This window comes from Mastigoproctus giganteus, chromosome 1 (assembly GCF_048544385.1).
Source record: "Mastigoproctus giganteus isolate SK-2022 chromosome 1, ASM4854438v1, whole genome shotgun sequence".
NCBI classification, from domain to species: Eukaryota; Metazoa; Arthropoda; class Arachnida; order Uropygi; family Thelyphonidae; genus Mastigoproctus; species Mastigoproctus giganteus.
The window spans coordinates 261158928-261179979 of NC_143575.1; positions in this window are offsets into that span (position 1 = coordinate 261158928).

The window sequence follows — 21052 nt, forward strand, 5'->3', positions numbered from 1 at the left end:
CTCGTCATGTGTTGACGGTTTTGGGTGCCTTTAGTATCGTGACCATTAGGTGACCTCACCCTTGGTTGATATGATGTGTGTGAATTGACCCTGGGGGTATTCACCATCGCCTGATTGTCGTGATCTTCAGAGAGTTTTAATAATTTGGCTTTGACCAGAGACATTAGTTGACTATCTAGACTTCTAGAGAGTTGATTATTAGATGCCTTATTTCTTTCGCGATGAGTTCTAGTTTTTGGTCATCTAGGCGGAGGAACGTGGTATTATCTGATTGTTGGTACTCAGCTTTTTCTTTGGTTTGATTTATTAGGTTGCGTTTCCTTTCCTTTCGCTTTCGTCCTTCTATTTGGTGGTACCTTCCTATGTTTTGCACGCTTGGCACAGGTACGATTTTCGCTTAGAAGCTGACAATTTTGAGAGATTATTTACGCAACAAGCCCCTAGACTAAGTGAGCAGCTGACAGACTGCATAGTGAGAGACGCAGGCTTTTGACACGTGGTTTTTCCGGCGCAGATGGCATTCTTCTGGGAGGGCTTAGCATATTTGAACTCAGACAAATTTTACTGTAGTGAACATTGAATATGCTGCTTTCAAATGAGTTTTCAGTTAAGCTCAGAGGAGTTACTTTCAAGACGATTTGCTACGGTGACTTTCAGCAGATTTAATTACAGACTTCAGGCCGCTGGCGCTAGGAAGGAGGCCATTAGGGAATTTAACGCACTTAATGATCAAGGGAATTAATCAGGCCTATTGTGTGGCAACTTGACCTGGTGAGGCTTCTACTTAAACAATTGGCCAACTTCGAAATACCTTAGTTATGACTGCAATATATGAGACGAAATAATGACAATAAAAATTTACCTGTCATGGAGGGTTCTTACGAGAGCTCCAACAATGGGTGGCAAATACTAAACGGAGTCTTGTGGTATTGGATTCATCATGGTACACAGTGATTAACACTATATTTTTAGCACTAAACGTGGAGCATGAAAATACGTGGCCGCACGGTCGACGGCTTCTTCTTGGGTGATTTGCTGTAGAACTCTATACGTCAGAGTGTGAGATTCATCGTCGTTTGGGATATTGTTCTTGCATTCTCCATATTGTATTGCGATGTCAACTGTCGCACAATCACCTGCAGTTCAGCTCGCAAAAAGCGCTGCAACCTTAACTCACCACGAACCTTGCGTAATCTTTCTCAGTTCTGTTAGCGGGAGAGGTTAAATTGCGTGAAGAATGGTGTCGAATGGTTTCGCCCCATTCGACACTATTCTTCGTACACCTTAACCACAATGGGCAGTGAGCAACGGACAAGACATCCCGTTTCCGATATGGAAGCATCCGACGCTCGATTTCCCACAATCATTTCCCTTTGGAAACTCCACGATATCTTTACTACGCCCCATAACTGCTACTTTATCTCTTTGGCTTGCACGACCAGATGCAGACTTACCACTGCTCTAGCGCACGAACTATGCAACATAGTCCATTATGTATAGGGTGGTCCTAATTCAGTGATCACTGAGCGTAAATTCTAATACCTTTCGTGTTTGCAGTTTCATAATAAAAGACAATTCACTTTGCACATTGAGCTCTGAGTCTATGGCCCACGTGGTATTACGCCAAGCGTTTATCGATTTGGGTCACCTACATTTTCACGTTATACTTCTAGATGGCGTAATTCAGCCATTGAAACAGTAGCAGTAGAGAACTGCAGATTTCTTGTTTTGATGAGCGTTGGAGGGCTCTAGAAGTGAAGTCTTTATGAATACTTCAGGTAATGGATATCGTATCGATGAATCGCATGTAGAGTCCATTTACATTTTTACCAATTTTATCACGATAAAATGAGAAGGAATTGAAAAAATAAAAAGAAAAGTTTCTAAACACTACTTTACATAAGATTTAAGTTTCACAAAGTGACCTGAATCTGATATCAGTTATTTCGTCATAGTGAGTCTGATAACCCAGAATATCTGAATAACCTTTAGACTTGCTGAGGTTTTCCAGACAGATATAACAGCTGTTTCGAGGCCACATTGCAGATATTGAACTAGTGCCTTGTTAACCTATAATATATGCAAATTTTTCCCGGCCCTACTGATTAGGGACTCCACAGAGTATACCAACATAGGTAAGACTCACTTTCTCTTACAAGCGTTAAGAAAATTTTTTTTTTTAATTTTTCGTTAACTCCAAGTTGGGAGTAAGAAAGATTGATAAACATTTGTTGAGGATAAATTAAATAGGTACTTTGCATCTCTTTTTACTGAAGAAAGATCCTTTATGCTGGAAGAGACTGTGGGGCTAAGCCATATGTAATTAGTGATGTCATAATTACTGATGATTGTTTGTAAGAAAATCGTTTGAGCATAAAGGCTCCCAGAATTGATGGCATATGCCCTGTAGCTTTTGAGGGAGAGCGCGAGGGAGTATATTGAACGATTGAGGTTAATTATGAGGGCATCTTTGCACTCAGGGGAGATTCGTTTGGATTGGAGAAGAGCCAATGTATCGCCAATAGATACAAGCGGTTCTGAAAGTGAAGTTGGTAACTATAGACTGATTACTCTGGTTTCAGTGGTAGGACAAATCTTAGAGGCAATCACTAAGAGTGCAATCCATGGTCAATTAGATACACAACATCGCTTTGTTAGAATAAATCATGCTTCAATAACTTGTTAGGCTATTTTGACACAGTTACTCACGAGCTGGATTTAGAGAATAATTTAGACAGTTTATTTGGATTTTAGCAACGCATTTGACTCGGTACCTTAAGGGAGGGTGCTGCATAAGCTTAAACAGGTTAGGAATACTTAGATTCTAAGATAGATTGCTAGGTGGGTGCATGGAAGAAGGCAGAAGGTTATGATTAATGGATATTCTTCAGATTGGCGTAACGTCTGAAGTAGGATCCCTCAAGATCAGTTCTCGGACCACTGTTTTTCTCATTTTCATAAATGATATCGACGAAGGGATAGAAGGCGTGATGTTAAAATTTGCAGACGACCTAAAGATTGGCAGAGTTGTTAATGATCAGTGATAAGCAGCGCTCATTCGAGATGGCTTGTACAGACTTTAAAGACGACCCGAGAAGTGGCAGCTGTGTTTTAATGCTGATAAATGGTCTTACAAGTCTTACACTCGGGGAATAGCAACCCACAGATAAATTATACACTGGGGGAGGTTGAATTAAAAACAGTGTAAGAGAAAAGGGATCTGGGAGTTACAGATACGAGGTCTTCTGAACAGTGTAAACAGGCAGCCATAAAAGCCCATGGAGTTCTATCGATTATTTGTTGAACATTATCCTGTAGAGATAAGGAGGTCATAATACCACTGTATAAAGCAATTGTAAGACCACGTTGGGAGTACTATGTTCAAGTATGGAGACATCATCTGAAAAAAGACTTTGAGCTTCCTGAAAGGGTTTAAAGACGTGCAACTCGAATGGTTAGATCGGCAGAAAGACGACTCGACGAGGAAAGACTTCGAATATGTAGACTACAGAGTTTGCTGACCAGGAACCTCAGAGGTTATCTGATTGAGGTTTACAAAATCCTGAGAGTGATTAATAAATCATTCTGGAATTCTCATTGTTCTAAACAATTTCAGAATTTGGGGTCACAAATTCAAATTCCAACAGTTGAGGTTTAGATTAAATTGTAGGAAGTTTCCTTTTAACCAGCGAGTCGTTGATAGGTGGAACAAGTTGCCCTTGCAGGTAGTTGATGCAGCCAGTTTGAATAAGTCAATGACTACATCACAAAAATCTGACAATTGTTTTTTCTGGAATTGACCTCAGCTGGTTTGAGTCTGAGGCATTTAATCTGAGATCTAAACATGCAATTATGAAAGAAACATTAATTTAACCGCTGATTCAAATCAAAATTTTTATTGAAATCTGATGGGCGTACTTTGCTTCATAAACGGAACTAGAGACTTGGATCAGGGCTAAATTTCACCGGAAAAGGCAGGAAATTTCATGTGTGTGGGTAATGTTGTAATCATGGTAACAGAGCTTCAGATGTGCAAATCTATCAGTAGATGCAATACCTTCCGTTGAATATAACTGAATATGCCTTCCGTTGAATACAACTCCGTCTAGTCCATGAAATTATAGCAATCTTGGTGCAGGAAATTAAACAACCATTTGCGTATTACAGGAAGATATGCTTGCAGTCTGATCCTTTTTGTTTAACCAACAGCGTCAGGTTAACTTGCTAAACTGACAATAGTTTCTCCGAACGATTGACAAATGGCAAAACTACTATACGGCTATGGAGTAAGACTAGATTTATACCGTACTGGTTCCAGTAACAGCACACTGGATTCGACTACTGTCATTGGTTTTCAGTCCTCTTGGGTAGCACAGTTACCATCCTCCCCACACAGGGTGTAAAAGACCTCAGTTCGAGTCCCGACGATGACGTAGGAATTTTTATGGGCCATCTTCACAAAGTGGCTGAGTTAGGTTATGTGTGGACATGTGTATATGTATAGGGCGGCTCCTAGAACGTTTGTTCAACTCCGTCTAGTATCTCTGTGAAGAACAGTATCACTACAAATCTACCAGATATGTGTGTGTGACGTAGGTTTGTGTTTATTATGTGTGTGTTCTGTTGTTCTGTTCTGGCCTCTTGGCTACCCAGAAGCATCATTCACCGGGACAAATGATTCAGGGTACTCGTCCACACCACGGGAAGGTGGGCCAGTCCATGTAAAGCACGTACTGCCTCAAGAGAGACTCTGACCCATCTGATGTTGCCAGAAGGTAGGCCAGGATCTTCTGGGGCTCATTCCAAAGGGGGAAAAATAAAATAAAACATGTATAATAAAAATAATAAAAAAATAATAAATAAATAATAATAAATAAATAATAATAAATAAATAAAAATAAGTAAAATGTAAAAAAATAAAATATTCTCTATAACTAACTTGCACGTCTAAAGGTAATGTTCCGGCTAGTACTTGCAGAGCTTGCGTCGAGACTGTGCTGCATGCCTTAACTGAACACCGCAAGATGGTTCTCTGCAAGGAGGCGAGTTTTGCTTTGAAGTGTTTGAACCGTGCCCTGTGAAACCACGCACCGGCAGCATGCGTGACCAGAGGGAGGAAAACTGCATTGTAATAGATCCTTAACGTTTTTCTGGAGAATCCCCATTCAACACGGGGCACCCTAACAATTGCACCAGTAAATCTACGTATTTTAGATGATAAGTGTGTCAAGTGAGAAATAAAATTGAGACTTGAATCAATTACCACTCCTAGAACCTTGTTCTCTTTACCTTTGGGGAGACGAGTGCTATTGATCTTGACCAACGGAGTACGAGAGATATCCAACTTTTATCCAAGAATCATCATCTTTGTTTTTGACAAGCTGATTTTAAGCTTATTGGCCACAGTCCAATCGTAGATATCCCGGAGAATAAAATTTGCGGTAGTTTCAAGATCGGCCCTAGAGTTACCATTTACCAAGATGGTGAGATCGTCTGCATACGCTATTATTTTGACGTTATCGAAAGATCTGGAGAGCCACTGCTGCAGCACCATGTTCCATGTAAAAGGACCCAATATAGAGCCCTGGGCACCCTCTAGATGCTGATCTTAATACTTGGCTATTTTTAACCTTGATTATTATGGTTCTATTGGCAAAGTAATTACGGATTAAAAAGTAAAGGTGGCTGGAGCACCTAGCCGATCGTAAACGCTCCAGGATGCTTTCCCACCAAAGGGAGTCGAAGGCGCCCTCGAAGTCTGTGAAAACAGCCTGGGTATATTTATGTACCGAGTTTTTAACTGAGGACACAAAGTCCACAAGAGCATCCTAGCAGGAACGTCCGGGACAGAACCGATATTGACTCCTTGAAAGCAGATCCTGTTCTACCAGTAGGGTATTCAATATAATGGTCATTAGTCGCTCTAGCAGTTTACCCAAATTAGCCAGCAGAGCTATAGGCCTGTACCATCAGAAAGCTTATCCGGCTTTCTGATCAACTTAACTAGAGCGACCTTCCAAATTTTTGGAAAAGTTTCTTCTTGAAGGCATCTGTTGAATAAGTTTAGAAGAACTTAAGGTTTTAATTTCACGACTCTGATAATAAAAATGTTTTCTACAAGATCTAGTCCTGGGCATTTCTGAACATTACATTTATGCGAGACAGCCTGCAGTTCATCCAACGTAAAAGGTTCGGTGGTTGTTGAGGACACATAAGATTCATCGGTTGGTGATCAAATACCCAACGGATGAGACTGAAGTAGGCAATGTCTACTTCGGCTACAAAGGCCGGTATAGATCCCTCTTTTGGTCAGGTAATTGCTGAATGATGGTGCAAACCACCTCATGTATGTCTGCATAAAAAAAAAACTTCCTTTCATTGACCGAATCCTCAGCAGTTGAAGGAGAATGCACTCCAGAAAAGCATTTCAACACGTTCCGAAAAACATTGAACGAATATATGCTTCTGAGCTCAGTCTGTTGCTCAACTTGGAACACATGTACAAATAATACCTTATTGCCTTTTATTTCTCTTGTAATAAAACGATGATGTAAAAAAATTTAATTTATTTTCGATTTCACAGATCCTCTTCTGAAAATGTCCAATGTTTCCGAAAAACAAGATGATTGGGCAAAGTACTTCAAAGGAGACGCATTTAACTCTGCAGCATATGTTCAATTTAGGACAGACTTATTCGACAGCATAGCGAAGTTTTACCTCACGAATATTCATGAAGTAATCAAGAGTGGTAAGTATCAGGTTTAAGATTGTACGAATCAATTTCCTTTTCCATCATTAAGATTGTACCACTCAATTTCCCTTTCCATCTTTATTAGCTCTACAAGGATTGTAATTTTAACGTTACCTGCAATGGTTTCATTTAACAATTGACAGTTCCTTCTAAAAGGTATTCGAACACTACCATTTTCATTTTCCATTGGACGTTTCTTTATAAACAAGAAAAGTATCGCCAAGCTGACTGCTTTCCAAGGAGTGTTGTCCGATGTCATATATTGGCTTCTCGATTCATGCAATTGCTGACAGTCTTGACCATCAAAAGTTGTCAGTTGGTGATGGTACCTTGTAAGGGAAGCAGGATCTGCTACTCCAGCCCAGCAACGCGCAGTTAGACCACAATTATTCCCTCCAAGTTGACCACAGGGTAATTGAATGGACAGTAAAGGGATCTCTTCGGACATCTCTGAATAATATCAACCAGGAGTTTACGGAATCAACGATGGGTTAAATTCTGTTATCTTCTCCTTTTATGGGGAAAGCGGTGGTGCGTCAGTGAAGGATCATCATCTGCAATGAGCGTTCCCACCTTGCAAGGCTCACTAAATTCCATAATCAGTCAATACAAGAGTGTAAAATGGTTCTATGGACTGAAAAATATCGCTGCACCCTAACCTTTCATATTCCGGGATACTTTGTTTGAATGGTTGTGAACTGCAGTTAAAAATGGTAACTATTTTCAATATTTTAATTAATTTCTGATAAATATTTACTACATATTCCGCCTGCATTGTGAAAGCTTATTTGTGGATGAGTTTACTGATGTTTTGTGATTATAGGACGTTTCAACGGATCAAAATGTCTCGAAATCGGGGGTGGTCCCACGGTTTATTCTTTGGTATCAGCAAGCGCTCAATTCACTCATCTGATCACCAGCGACTTATCAGACTCTAACCGCAGATATGTAGAGAAATGGATGCGACAAGAGAAAGGGTTGTTGGGCTATTCACCATTTTTCAAATTTGTGGCCGAACTAGAAGGATACAGGTGAGCATTCATTTTTTTTAATTTTCTGAAATCTCTCCAGAGTCATTTAGTAATATTATCACCATCTCCATTTAAAACTACCTGTATGTTTTATTCCTTCCTGCATTTAGGGCTGCACTGTCTTACCATTAATATCAGAACACCCTCCGTTGATAGTTGGTCACTTCCTACCTGCACATCACGTGTCAAACATAACTATAAATGTGTTCATATGCCGATTATAAGGTATAAGGTATGTTAGTGTCTAACGGCTCCTGGGATTTCGCCCATCTCCGCGGGTATACATTGTATCGGGGCCAGAGATTTGAAGTGTGTGTGTGGGGGTCATGTGCTGTATATTGTGTTGTGCCCTTTGTTCCTCCGGTCTATTAGCCTCCGAGCCCCTAGTGGGACCCGACGTTACCACACCATGCCACGGGGAGGCTGACCGGGTGTACCACTGTAGCTAGAGTACTCTGGCGGGTCCTGCCACCTACTTTCCTGGGATTTCAGTGGCTAGGACCAGATTTGAGAATGAGATGATCGCTGTTTCTTGAGCAACGGTTGTAATTTTAACAGAGCGTAGGGTTGTTCGCTGATAACTTGTTCTAGGGCCAAATAGGTCGGGCAGTAATTTTGATGTTTTTAGACTTAGACCTGTGGGGATCATATGCCGATTGCGAAACTTAAGATTCCGCAGTTGACAGAGTTGGCATCAGTAGAGGCATATGATGCAAGAAAGCAAGCTTGTACAGTATGCCAAAAAAAAAAAAAACACCTCATTTCACCAATCCAATCGCTCCAAACGTTTGTCCAGTTCTTCATTGAATTTATTTGCTATCAACTTCCACAGCGACAGATCGAAGTTTGTTCCAGCAATTAACCACCCACTGGATAAAGGCAAATTTCCGCACATTTATTCAACAACTGTCGTTCCAAATAGCAAGAGGAAGAATCCCATCAGAATTCAGCTTGCCCAATCCAATCAAGGCCTTATATATCTCAATCAGATCGCCTCGCAGGTGCGTACTCCCCAGGCGCTGCAATATCCAGAACTTCCGCCTTTCTTGGTAACACCAACCTCTTGTTCCACTCACCAATCTTGTTGCCCTTCTTTGTACTCATTCTAGCAACTTTACGTCCTCAGTAAAGGATGTAAAATTGCTTCCAGACTTGTACGCAGTACTCACGTTGTGGCCTGACCATTGCCTTATACAAGGGAATAATCACCTCCTTATCCCTGCTCGCAAGATTCCTGTATATCATTCACAGTATCCCATGAACTATTCTGGCAGCCTGTATGCACTGTTCCGAAAACTTCATATCTGACTGCCCAATTACTCTCCCTGGTCTCTCTCTTTCTCCACTGCCCTGAGTGTAACACCACCCATTTAGTACATTTCTCAGTGGTTATTGCTACCAATATGCAGTAATTTGCATTTATCAATGTGGAAATTCAGTTGCCACTCCTAAGCCCATCTCCTAACTTTTCTAGATCCTGTTGTAGTGGCATACTGTTATTAACAACCTTGCCAACCTTTGTCTCACTTCATCAATATCATTAATAAATATACAAAACAACAATGGGCTCAACCCCGATCGCTGAGGGACACCACTTATAACGTTAGTCCACAAAGAGTAGTGTCCATTGATTACCACTCTCTGTCTTCTCCCTCTCAACCACCCTTTTATCCGTTGTAGAAACTTACCCTTAATTCCATACCTCTTCAATTTGTGCAGCAGTCTTTCATGTGAAACAGTATCAAATGCTTTCCTGAAATTCAAATATATTATATCGAAATTACTTTTGGCATTCAGCTGTTTTGTGACCACATCGTAGTATCCAATCAAATTGGTCAGACAAGACTTCCCCTTAACAAACCAATGCTGTCTGAATTATTAAAATGCAAGATCATCTAGACAACGCTGCAGTTTTCTCTAGAGGATCCTGCATCGCGTCCTTAACCAGCGCCTCAATTACTTTCCCCACAATAGAAGTTAAACTAACAGGTCTGTAATTACTCGTGTCCGCCTTTGATACCCCCTTTGTGAATTGGAGATACATTTGCACATCTGCAGTCCGTGGAGACTTCACCTGAGTCCAAGGATTCTCTCATAATTATGGCTCAGGGTAATTTATTTCCTTTGCCACCTCCTTTAATATAACTGAACAGATCCCATCCTTCTAGAGTTTACATAAGTAAAGAACTCTTTGCTGTTTTTCTTTGTATCCTTTGCCAAGGATTTCTCGTAATCTGCCTTCGCCTGTCTAACCTCCTTTGTGACTTGATTACAAACTATCTTATATCTACCATAGCCATCCTGTGTTTCCTTATAATTTATATGCGTCCCATTCATCCCTATTCTCTACTACGAGCCTCATTAATTCATCCGACATCCATTAGGTATGAACCTTGAACAGTATTTCTTAGATGGAATGAAAACCCTAGGAGCCTCCAAAATTATATCCGTGAAGGCTTCCCTTTAGAATTTGCTGTTGGTAACATCAACAGTTGGTCCCACTGAAAAACTGTCTGAGACCACTGTAGTCACCTTTACGAAAGCAAAAACCCTTCCCTTTAGAAATTCTAATGATTGTTTGGGGGTGTATTTCATAATTTCACCTGTAACCATTGGTTGCTAATGAATAAACCATGAATACTAAGGTCTATCTAGACGTCATGGACAATAGTGTGTTATCTACGACGATCAAGTTCCATATTAGTAGCAACAGGACAACGCTCCATGTCATAATGCTTGCGTTGTTGCAGACTAGACTGAGGACATAGTCCAAAAGGTGGACTCGCTAGTCCAGAGCCTCACTTCAATCCTACAGAGCATGTGCGTTTTACAAAAAAACTGGACAGTTTTTCCCGAAAACTATAAGCTGTTATGAAGGCTAAAAGATTCAAGACAATTTTAGTCTTTAGTTTTCTTGTAAACATAGATTATTTGTAGATATTGAAGACTTTAAAATGTACAATTTTTATATATTTTTTATATTTTCCAGTGATTTGGAAAAAGGAGAAAAGGACATTGAAACTCGCCTGAGGAAAAGATTAAAAGCCGTTGTGTATTGCGATGTGGTGGCAGATCAGATCATACCATCCGAATACGTGGACAAATATGACCTCATCATTTCTGCACTGTGTTTGGAGACAGCGTGCCCCAAATGGGATGTCTTTGGCAAAGCCGTAAAGAATATTGCTGATCTGCTCCGTCAAGGAGGAGGATTGTTATTGATGGGAGTGTTACGATCTTCTTCGTGGACACTCTGCGACAATGAGATGCCGGTTCTGAACATGGACAAGGATCACATAGACGAGGCACTCTCCAATGCTGGACTCAAGACGTCGTCGTGGCAGTTTACGGATTATACAGATTCGAAATTGTTATTTTTCGTTGTTGCAGAGAAAGTATAGAGATGGCATTCTTTTAAGAACAAATGCATTTAAATATGGTACTCATTTCTATAAAATAGTTAGAAAATAATAAAAAGAAAGGAAAAATTTCTGTTTGGGTTAAATTCCTTAAGAGGTTTCAATTACTGACCGAATTACACATCTATTACAAAAGTGAAGCACATTCAAGAACGTAAATATTAAATATAAAACCGAACCTGTAATTACCACACGTTATGTTCCACCAGAATGGACCCGAATGGTGTATTTTTTGTTAGATGAGAATAGGTTTTTGTCTCTAATCTCCTATTAATGGTTCTTGGTCCTCGGAAAGAAGCAATGTTCGAGTGTCTGATAAGAATTAAAGACATTCTCAGGGTTAGTGTGGAGAGATGTGTCCAAGGCAACGTTCCCCGGGCTGGACATCCTGTTTTGAATTCAGTGTAACACGTCCAAAGGATATTTTCGTTGTACAGTTAATAAAATGTTCATGTTCTAGAAACCAGATCATCAGATTTTTCTTTTAGAAATTTAATCTTTTTTTTTTATGGATAACGGATCATAAAGAGGGGATTCATTTGGGAACGTTCGTATCACCCTCGTGTACACTAATAGTTTTATAAACGGGAAGAACTATAGAATTAGACAGCAGAAAGATAAAATGTATAGAAAAAGTTATTAAATAACTCTAAGCTTGCTGGGGTTGTGAGGCCCAACCTTATAGTAAGGGCTCTGGCATTTTGTTTGATAAAGTCATGCAAAATTAAACGTTACCGTTAAAATATAGATGGGGCTGCTTTCTAATAAGCTGAATAGTAAACGCAACAGATTATAATAAACAAAAATCATCAAATATATTCAGATATAAATAAATCAATAATTATAATCTATCCAAATTTCATGAAAATTCATCCAAGGAAAAAGAACTGGTTTAAATCCATAGAAATAATTAACCCGGTGACTTCAGATCCAAAGGTGGTGTAGTTAAGGATCCGATTATAAAAAAAACATGAAATAAGTCCATGAATATGAAACAATTCCAAGGAAACATTTAAGGTATTGAAGAACAGGAAATAAATCCATGTATATAAAACTAGACGAATCCACAGGTTGTATCAAGTGTGAATTCACTGTGGAAGTACATAGAAGTAAATGAAACCAAGGAAAAGGAATCAGTTGAACCAGTTGACAAATCCCTTGGTAGTGTAGTTAGGAATGCAATTGTAAAACAACAGGAAAGAAGTCTATGGACATGAAACAGTTTAATCTTAAGAGGGCAGAACAAGAAGTAATTCAAAGGAATCAAAAATTTTTTGGATGTCTCTGTAGCTAATATTGATGTAGTTAAGATATTGTATAAAGTGATTATACCAAGTTAAGTGGTACAGATCAAAGTCACTAAAATTCACTTTTCTCGTAATCCAATGGAATTGTTTTAATAATCATTCATGATATTATTGCATCGACCGGTGCAATACCACCACTTTGATTATTGGAGGCTTGAAGTGGTGGAACCCATGTTTAGTCTTCAGAGCTAAGTTCCGGTCAATCCTTTCCCAGCTCTTCCATCATGCAGTATTATGACTGATGACTTTTGAGGTTATGATTAACATCACCGCGAGATCCAACTTCCTTTTATTTCGAGGGTACAGCTCTAAAACGGTGTTCGCAGGCCGGCCACCAGTTAGTACACTGGACCAAGCCTATTGGTAACTCTATAGGAGGCTTCCGGATCAGCTAGTATATGACAGGAGAGAGTCCGAGCAGTGTGTATGCGGGGGACATTGTCGAGACTACATTATGTCAAGCATCTGGATATATTCTTACCATGTGTATGCCATATCCAAAGATTTTATTACTTCATACAGCATGTTCCCCCACTTTTTCTTACTATTGAATACACCATGAATTGTCAAACTAATAGAGCAAGCTTATCTGCGAAAAGATCTAAACCTCCCAAGCACTTCCTAATTCATTTCACAAATATACGTGGTCTCAGTTCTAATCTCAACGATGCCCATTTCCACTTGCAGTCTGCCAAACCCCATGTACTTTTTCTGACAGAATCTCAGTTATTGGTTGATTCAACTACTGTTCATCTCAGTTGCCCAAATTATTTACTGTATGATTCCTTTCGCCTCAAAGGTTATGTTTGTGGATATGTCCGTTCCGGTATTCCCTGTCAGAGAATTGGTAATTTGGAATTTCTTCTCTTCGATCTTCTCTGGCTTAAACTCCCTCTACCTCATTGTGGCAAATTCATCTGTTGTCTCTACCGTTCTCCCAACTCCACTAATCACTTCGAGCTCTTTGACTTCCTCTCTTTGCAACTTGACTTTCTCCAGTCCAACTTTCCCAACAGTGAGGTAATTTTCCTTGGTGATTTTAATGTTCACAACTCCAGCTGGCTTCCGTTCTCTAGACACACCGACCTGGCTGGTCGAGATTCTGAGGCTTTTGTAATTGCTAATAACCTTGCACAAATTGTCCATCTACCTACAAGAATACCGGACAATCCTAACCATACAGCCAACACGCTTGATCGTTTTCTCACAAACAACCCTTCTAAGTACACGGTCGAAGTGAGTGGTCCTTTAGGTATCACAGATCCCAGCTTGGTGATTGTCTCTTCTCCAATGGAAACTTTATCTCATGGTTATTCCCAACCTTGTATTGTGTGGCATTACAAGAATGCAAAATGGGATGATCTGCGAGATTTCTTTTCTTCATTTCTTTGGTCGGATCACTGTTTCAAAACTTCTGATGTCAACGTTTGCTCAGATCGTATCAGTGAAATTATTCTTGCAAGAGTCTGCGCTGGTAGCACAGTGGTATCGTCACCTTCCTCCCCACACCGGATGGAAAAGGCCTGGGTTCGAATCCCGTCGATGACGCGAGGAACTTTAATGGGCTTTTTTCACTCCGTGGCTGAGTTAGTTGGTCTCAGGCGTAGATAGCAAGGTTTTTCTCCCCAGTAACTGGGGTTTTTTCGTCCAGCAAAACAGGCAAATCAACCATAGAACATACGCAATTTACAGACCGAAATACGGGTTAATGTATTTAATTACGGGTAACCCTAAAATTATAATAAATAATAATAATAATATTCTTGCAAGAATGGAATGCTTTATCCCACACTCCACTTTAAAATCTCGTCCTTTATCTAAACCTTGTTTTCCAACAAATGGGCTAAGGCTGTTCAAGAGAAGAATGTTGCATATCGTAATTGGCCTGTTTCCAAATCTTCAGTTTCATTTTTTGGCTACACCAAAGCTCGCAACAATTGTAAAGCAGTCATTGAAAATTTCTCTTGCCAAAGCTATTGGTCGCAACTTTTGCCCATCTCTGCTCCCACCTCTGTCCAATCCAGATGGCTTTGTTGTCATTTCAGCCAAAGACATAGTGGCATAGTGGCATAGTGTTTTGTGGAAGGCGCCACCGGTGGTTTCCCACATCTGCACCATAGTACTCTGTGAAGAATTTACAGAATCTCTGTAAAAGCCAGAAAAAGTGTGGTGTCTGGTTTGTGACAGAGTTGTGCTGTGGTCTGTTGTTCTGTCTCTGGCTGCTTAGCCGCAAGGCCCCTAAGGGAACACCACGTTGCCCGCCACCACCACTGGGAGGTGAGCCAGGCTGCCCATTATACTCTGGCTGCCTCTGCCAGGGTTGCCTGAGCTACCTGACAGAAGCCATAAAAGAAAAAAATAATAATAATAAAAAAAAAAAAAAAGAAAGTTATAATAAAATAAAGAAAATAAAAATAAATAAAATAAAAAATCATAAATAAAATAAAAAATAAATAAAAAATGAAGAGTGAAAAAAAAAAAAAAGTTGAGGCTGTAAAAAAAAAAAAAATATATATATATATATATATATATATATATATAAAAATAAATAAAAATAAATAAAATAAAAAGATAAGAGAGCATATGGGGGGGAGTAAGAGGAGAAGAAGAGGTCAAATGTGGGGAACAGTAGTTGGAGTGGACCAAAGAGGGAAGGCAGTCCACTCTAAGGAAGAGGATGGAGAAGGGAGTTGAAAATTACAGGAGCAGGTGCTCCTGTGAGTATCCTGCACCTAGGGTAAATTGCATTATCCTATCCCAGTAGGGGATCGCGTGGGTGACACGTTATTCTGTTCTGCCCTGAGTTCCGCAAGTCTTGCTCTTCTACAATTGAAAACAGCCTGGGCGTAGCGTGTTAAGGCTAGGTATGTGGCCTCTTCTTGGAGTAAAGTTGACTCCTGATTGCGGGGGTTTCCTTGAATCTCTGTGAAAAATTGAAGTCTGGCGTTGTCGTAAGTGAGACACTCGTACATAAGGTGTTCCCAGGACTCCTCTTCACCACAGTGGCAATATGGGTTATTTTCTATTCCCATGGCTGTTAGTTTTTGCTGGAACGGTCCATGGCCTGTAAGCAGGAAGGTGACTTGCAATCCAGGCGAGTACCAGGGAGGAGGCTTTGGGGAAGTCCGACTAATTGAGGGAATAAACCTTTTGGTGATTGCTCCTTTAGGTGTTGTGTCCCATGTTTCTTGCCAGAGGTTTTGTAGGTGGTCTGCAATTTTTCTTCTTTCCTTCTTAGGGTCATTTGCATGGTTCAATTGCAGGTTTAACAATTGCGTTGGGATTCCCTTCTTCAGGTGCTGGAAGAGACCCCTCTTGACAACTTCCAGATAGAGAGGTAAGTATCCTGCAATGACTTGTAATGCAGGGGTGCTGACAGTACAGCACGCCCTGGTAACCGATAATAACATAAACCTTTGAATGGAATCAAGCTTGCGCTTGTTCCTTTCCAGGATTGCCTTTTCACACCAGATGGAGGCTCCATAGCAGACAATCGGGACATATACTGCCTTATATATTAATGATAGAGCTTTATTCTTTAGGCCCCAATCCGCCTTATCATTGCAGTGTATTTTCGGATTTTAGTTGACAGGTATTTTAAGTGGGGATGGAAGGATAAGTTGGCGTCTAGATACAGGCCCAGATACTTGATTTCTGTGTAGAGACGGATTGGGGTGTTGGTAATTTTCATCACTGGTGGCCGTCGGATTTGGAGCTTTCCTTTTAGAAGGATTGACTTTGTTTTTTCACTGGAGATTGTTAATTTGTGCATGGCAGCCCAGTCTTGAAGTTTTCCCAGTGCAAAGTTGGCTTGTACTTCCAATGTGGCTCTTGTACCAGAATGAATAACCAGTACGAGATCATCAGCAAAGGCCAGGGGCTTGACCTCACCGAGATCCATCCCCAGGAACTCGTCCAAGACAATGGACCAAAGAAATGGCCCAAGAACAGAGCCCTGAGGACAGCCTCGCAGTATATTCCTGGTGACTGTTTGGTATTTGTTGGTTACCTGCACTGTTCTATTGCTGAGGTAGGACTTTATACTGTTATATAGAATGCTGGACGTCTTGGCCTGCCGAAGTCTTTGAAGTATGCTGGGCCACCATAGTCGATCGAAGGCCCCCGCAAAGTCCACCATTATGGCTAGAGAGTATTTAGATTCTGTCTGGGTAGCTAGAGAGATTAATCTGTGGATAGCATCTTCTGTACTGCAGCCTGTTTTAAAACCAAATTGATGTGGAGATGGTAATTGTTGCTTTTTGTAGTAGTCGGTGAGACGGGAGAGCAAAAGACGTTCTTGGAGTTTGGCCAAAACAGGAAGCAGGGCTATTGGTCTGTAAGAAGTCGGTACTTGAGGTGGTTTTTTCGGGTGTTTTAGGATTAACTTGAGTGTTGAAATTTTCCAGAAGTCAGGAAATGTTCCTTCAGCTAGGCATCTATTAAACAAACTTAAGAGAGTTATAGGATAGTGTTCTGCGAACTTTTTTACTACGTCAACTTCCAGCAAATCGAAGCCTGGGGTTTTACCCTCCTTCGTTTTGGCCAAGGCCAAATTCATTTCCAGGGATGTGAAGAGCGGTTCACTAGTATCTGATATGTATGCCCTGTTCCTGTCAATGATTTCTTGTTGCTCCAGTGTCGGTGCCAAGTCATCAGTTGGGTAGATATTGTCCAGTATGTTGTTGAGAGAATCAGACCAAGAGTATGTCGAGGTTCCATCCGGCCTGAGTGTGGTTTCCAGAACTTCACCTCTGGGTAGCCTGTTTGTAATGATCCGAAATACAATGCCCCATGGATCGCCATTTCCCACTGTGGAAACTAGAGTTTGCCATGACTCCTTCTTACATCTGCGTATTTCTTTGGAATATGCATTTCGTATCACACGGTAAGCCTCTCGTGCTGCAGCTACTTCTCTCGGGGGAAGGTGTACACGGGCTCGTTGAAATGTCTTCCTCGCTAGGTGGACTCTTATTCTCAGATCTCGCAAATTTGTATTCCACCAAGGGGCCGCATACCTGTATTGTCTTCTACGCGGGATGGAAGCATCACAGGCACTCCTGATGGCAGCTGTTACCTTGGTAACGCTTTCTTCAGGTGTGAGTGTAATAGGTAGTGGAATGTCTTCCGGAAAAAACTTGACCAATTCCTCTTGGAATCGGTCCCAATCTGCTTTTTTGGTATTGTATCTCACTATGTCTCTAGGAATTGGTGGTGCACGTTCCACAGAACGAACGAGGGAGAAGGTGATTGCTCTGTGGTCTGACGTTGTCCATGATTCTTGAACAGCCCAGTTGATCAGTTTACTTTGAATGTCAGGTGTTGCTATAGTGACATCAATTGTGCTCTCCCAGAGGGAACTGCTGAAGGTGGAGAGGTGACCTGGACGATTCAGGATCCGCAGACCAGACGAAATTATGTAATCTTCAAGTCTTGTACCATTTCTGGTTGGTGTTCTGTCTGGAGTTGGGCTGTACCAGAGTGCTGAGCGACAGTTAGCATCCATGCCTATCAGCAACCGCCCACCTGGGAGGAGATGGAGTGCTTCCTGGATGATGGAGATTGCAGTAGTAATATCCTCACCAGGGTGAGAATATAGTGAGAGAAGATATAGGGACCCGAGAGATGTCATGATCTGCGCACAGGCGCTGATGGAGGTGCACAATGGCGCGATTTTAGTCACCGTTATTTCTGGACTCCTCACAACAACAGCAGCCCATGGATGGTCTTCCGTGCAGTGAATGATTTTATATGAAGTGGGATATCCCACGACATTCCCAGAGTGAACGTACGGTTCCTGCAACATCATGGCGTCAGTTTGATTTTCCTCAGCTTTGATCTTTAGCTGGTCTGCGACTACTCTCGCTCTCTGCGCATTTAGTTGCAGTAACTTGATCTCTTGTTGTATGTTTCTTGTGGGGCATCTATCCATAATTTACTCTCATTTGGTAAAGGCTCTTCACTTTTTTGTATACTGGGCAGTTTGTGTCACGAATCGAATGATCGTGTGGTGCCCTAGCTGCCTTACAGTTTGCGCAGGTTGGAGACTGTTCTTTGTTGGGGCAGTTCTTAAAAACATGGCCCTTTTGAGCACAGTGGCCGCAGGTGGTCTCACGCTGATTGCAGGTATGGGACGTATGCCCAAAGCGGAGACACCTATAGCACTTAGGAACCGATATGTGCTCTTTAAACCTATAGCTGCCCCAGCCAATATAAATTCTATTTTGGGTTTCAACAAGTTGCCACACTCTTGGGGATAGTTCAATTATCCAATTAACCCTTGTCGGTGATTTTGTTTTAGCTCTGTATTTTGGTTTGATGTCTTCTACCGCCGTCTCGTCCAGTAGATACATACTCAAGTTTTTATGGTAGATCTCTTCTTTGAGTTCCTCTGGGGTCATATTCTGGTCTATATCGAAAAGTATAATCGACGGCCCATTTTTTTGGGGGGTTTCAGCTCTTAATCCATAGTTGGTCATTTCTGTGTTATTTAAGATAGTTATTGCCTCCTCCCTGGTATCAGTTTCAATTATGACTCCGGGGTGTCTGGTTTTCCTGATGCTCTTAATTTTGATGGTTTTAATCTGGTTCTTCATATTTTTTGGTTAAGGCGTCTTTAACTGCATCGCTAGTTTCCAGTTGTGCACCTTCAGCTGGTTTAATTATGATAACATGCGACTCAGGCTTCTTGGCTATCCTTTTATCTTGTACTTTTTCAGGTAAATTGGTGTTTGATTGTGTTGCACCATTCCTCAACGCTTCTGTAAAGGAACGGGGGCGTTGTTGCATTTGATTTCCTCGCTCCTGTGTAAGGACGTCAATTTTGGCTTCTAATCTTTCATGTTCTACATGGAGGTTTAAAACCACTGTCTCCATTTTGCTGAAGATGCCAATTAAATCAGACCTGATGGCAGCAGTGATCCTGCTCGATTGCTTTGCCATATATTTCTCTAAGGACACTCTGATTGTCCTGATCTGATCAATCGGAGAACCCGTTAGTGGGGGATCTTGACGCTTAGGCACTTGACTTTTAGGTTCTTCGCATTCTGAATCGCTGCAGGACTCATTTCCGCCCTCTACAGTTGTGTCTTTAGGTGTTGGAGAATCTGTAGTCGATATCATTCTACTTCTCTCCTTTTTCTTGAAATTATCCTTGGAGGGCTTGTTTATCTCTTCCGCAGCAGAGGGAGCTTCGCTCCTGGATCGTGTAGAGTAGCTTACACGTTCATTTTCAAGATTTTGAACTTCTTTCTCACTCATATTGATTTCGATAGTTACCCAGATAATTTTGGGGAGAAGCAGTCGGTTTTTTACGAATATCAGAATTTAATCACAAGTGTGTTTGTAACTGAGGAGCCAAAGACAAGTACAACAAAGTACAAAGTACAAAGTATGTTGAGGGTCAAACGGCACCAGGAATTTCTCCCATCTCCGCGAGTGTTCGCTGTATCGAGGGACAGTACTCTGTCAAGACCAGAGATTTAAAAGTGTGTGGATCATGTGTTGTGTAGTATGTTGTGCCCATTGTTCTTCTGGCCTATTGGCCGTCGAGCCCCTGATGAGACCCGACGTTGTCCGTACTATGCCAACGAGGAGGCTGGCCAGGTGTACCTTGAAATTTATTATACTCTGGCAGGTCCCGCCGCCTAATTTCCTGGGATTTCAGCGGCTGGGTCCTATAGAAAAAAAAAAAAAAAAAAAAAAAAAAGATAGATAATCGCGGTGGTATAATTGCAAAATCGCTATTAAGTTAGTATGTGGGGTTTGTTCCCCGAAATTACCATGGGATTGTACGCTAAAATGACAAGTTCTAGAGGCCTAATGGGGCGGGCAATAATTTTGGTGCTAATTTAAATTTGGATGCGTGGGGCTTTCGCGGTGAATAGTCAAAGAGAAGGGTAGGGAGACTGAAGGCTGGGGGGAAGAAAGAGAAGTAAGGGGCCGATAGGGTAGATGGCCCCTGCAGTCAGTGGGGCATGCCCATGCCCCACCAGAGGGAAAGGGGGATGGCAGGAGGAGGAGAAGACAGCGAGCCATCTCCCCCCCCTGCCAAGGAATAGGAGTGAAAGCAGGCTGGTCAAGGTTGCCAGCCCAGATCGCCATATGGCTAGGTGGCAGCAATGTGCTGCAATCATTTCTCTGAGCCCTTGCATGGTAGTATCTGGGAAGGTTTCCGTGGTTGTGTAGACATTCTGCTGGCCTGCACGGCATGGTTGTTTACTGCAGTGGTTGAGGCTGTGGGAGCGTCCTTCTCCTTGTGAAGAGGTCCTGGGCCAGCTGCGCGAATGCCTTGTATGTGTCAACTTCAGTTATGGCGAGGTCTTCTTGATTACGGAGGTTAAGCTGTGTTCTAGTAATGAACCTGCAATAGAGGTCCTCATATAGTGGGCAACTGTACATTAGGTGCTCCCACGTTTCACGTTCACCACAGAGGCAGAACGGTGTATCACTCAGTCCAAATCCTTGTAGTTTGTCTCTAATGGCCCCGTGTCCCGTCAGCAGGTAGGTGGTGTAGAGTCCTGGTGAGAGCCACGGTGGATAATTCGG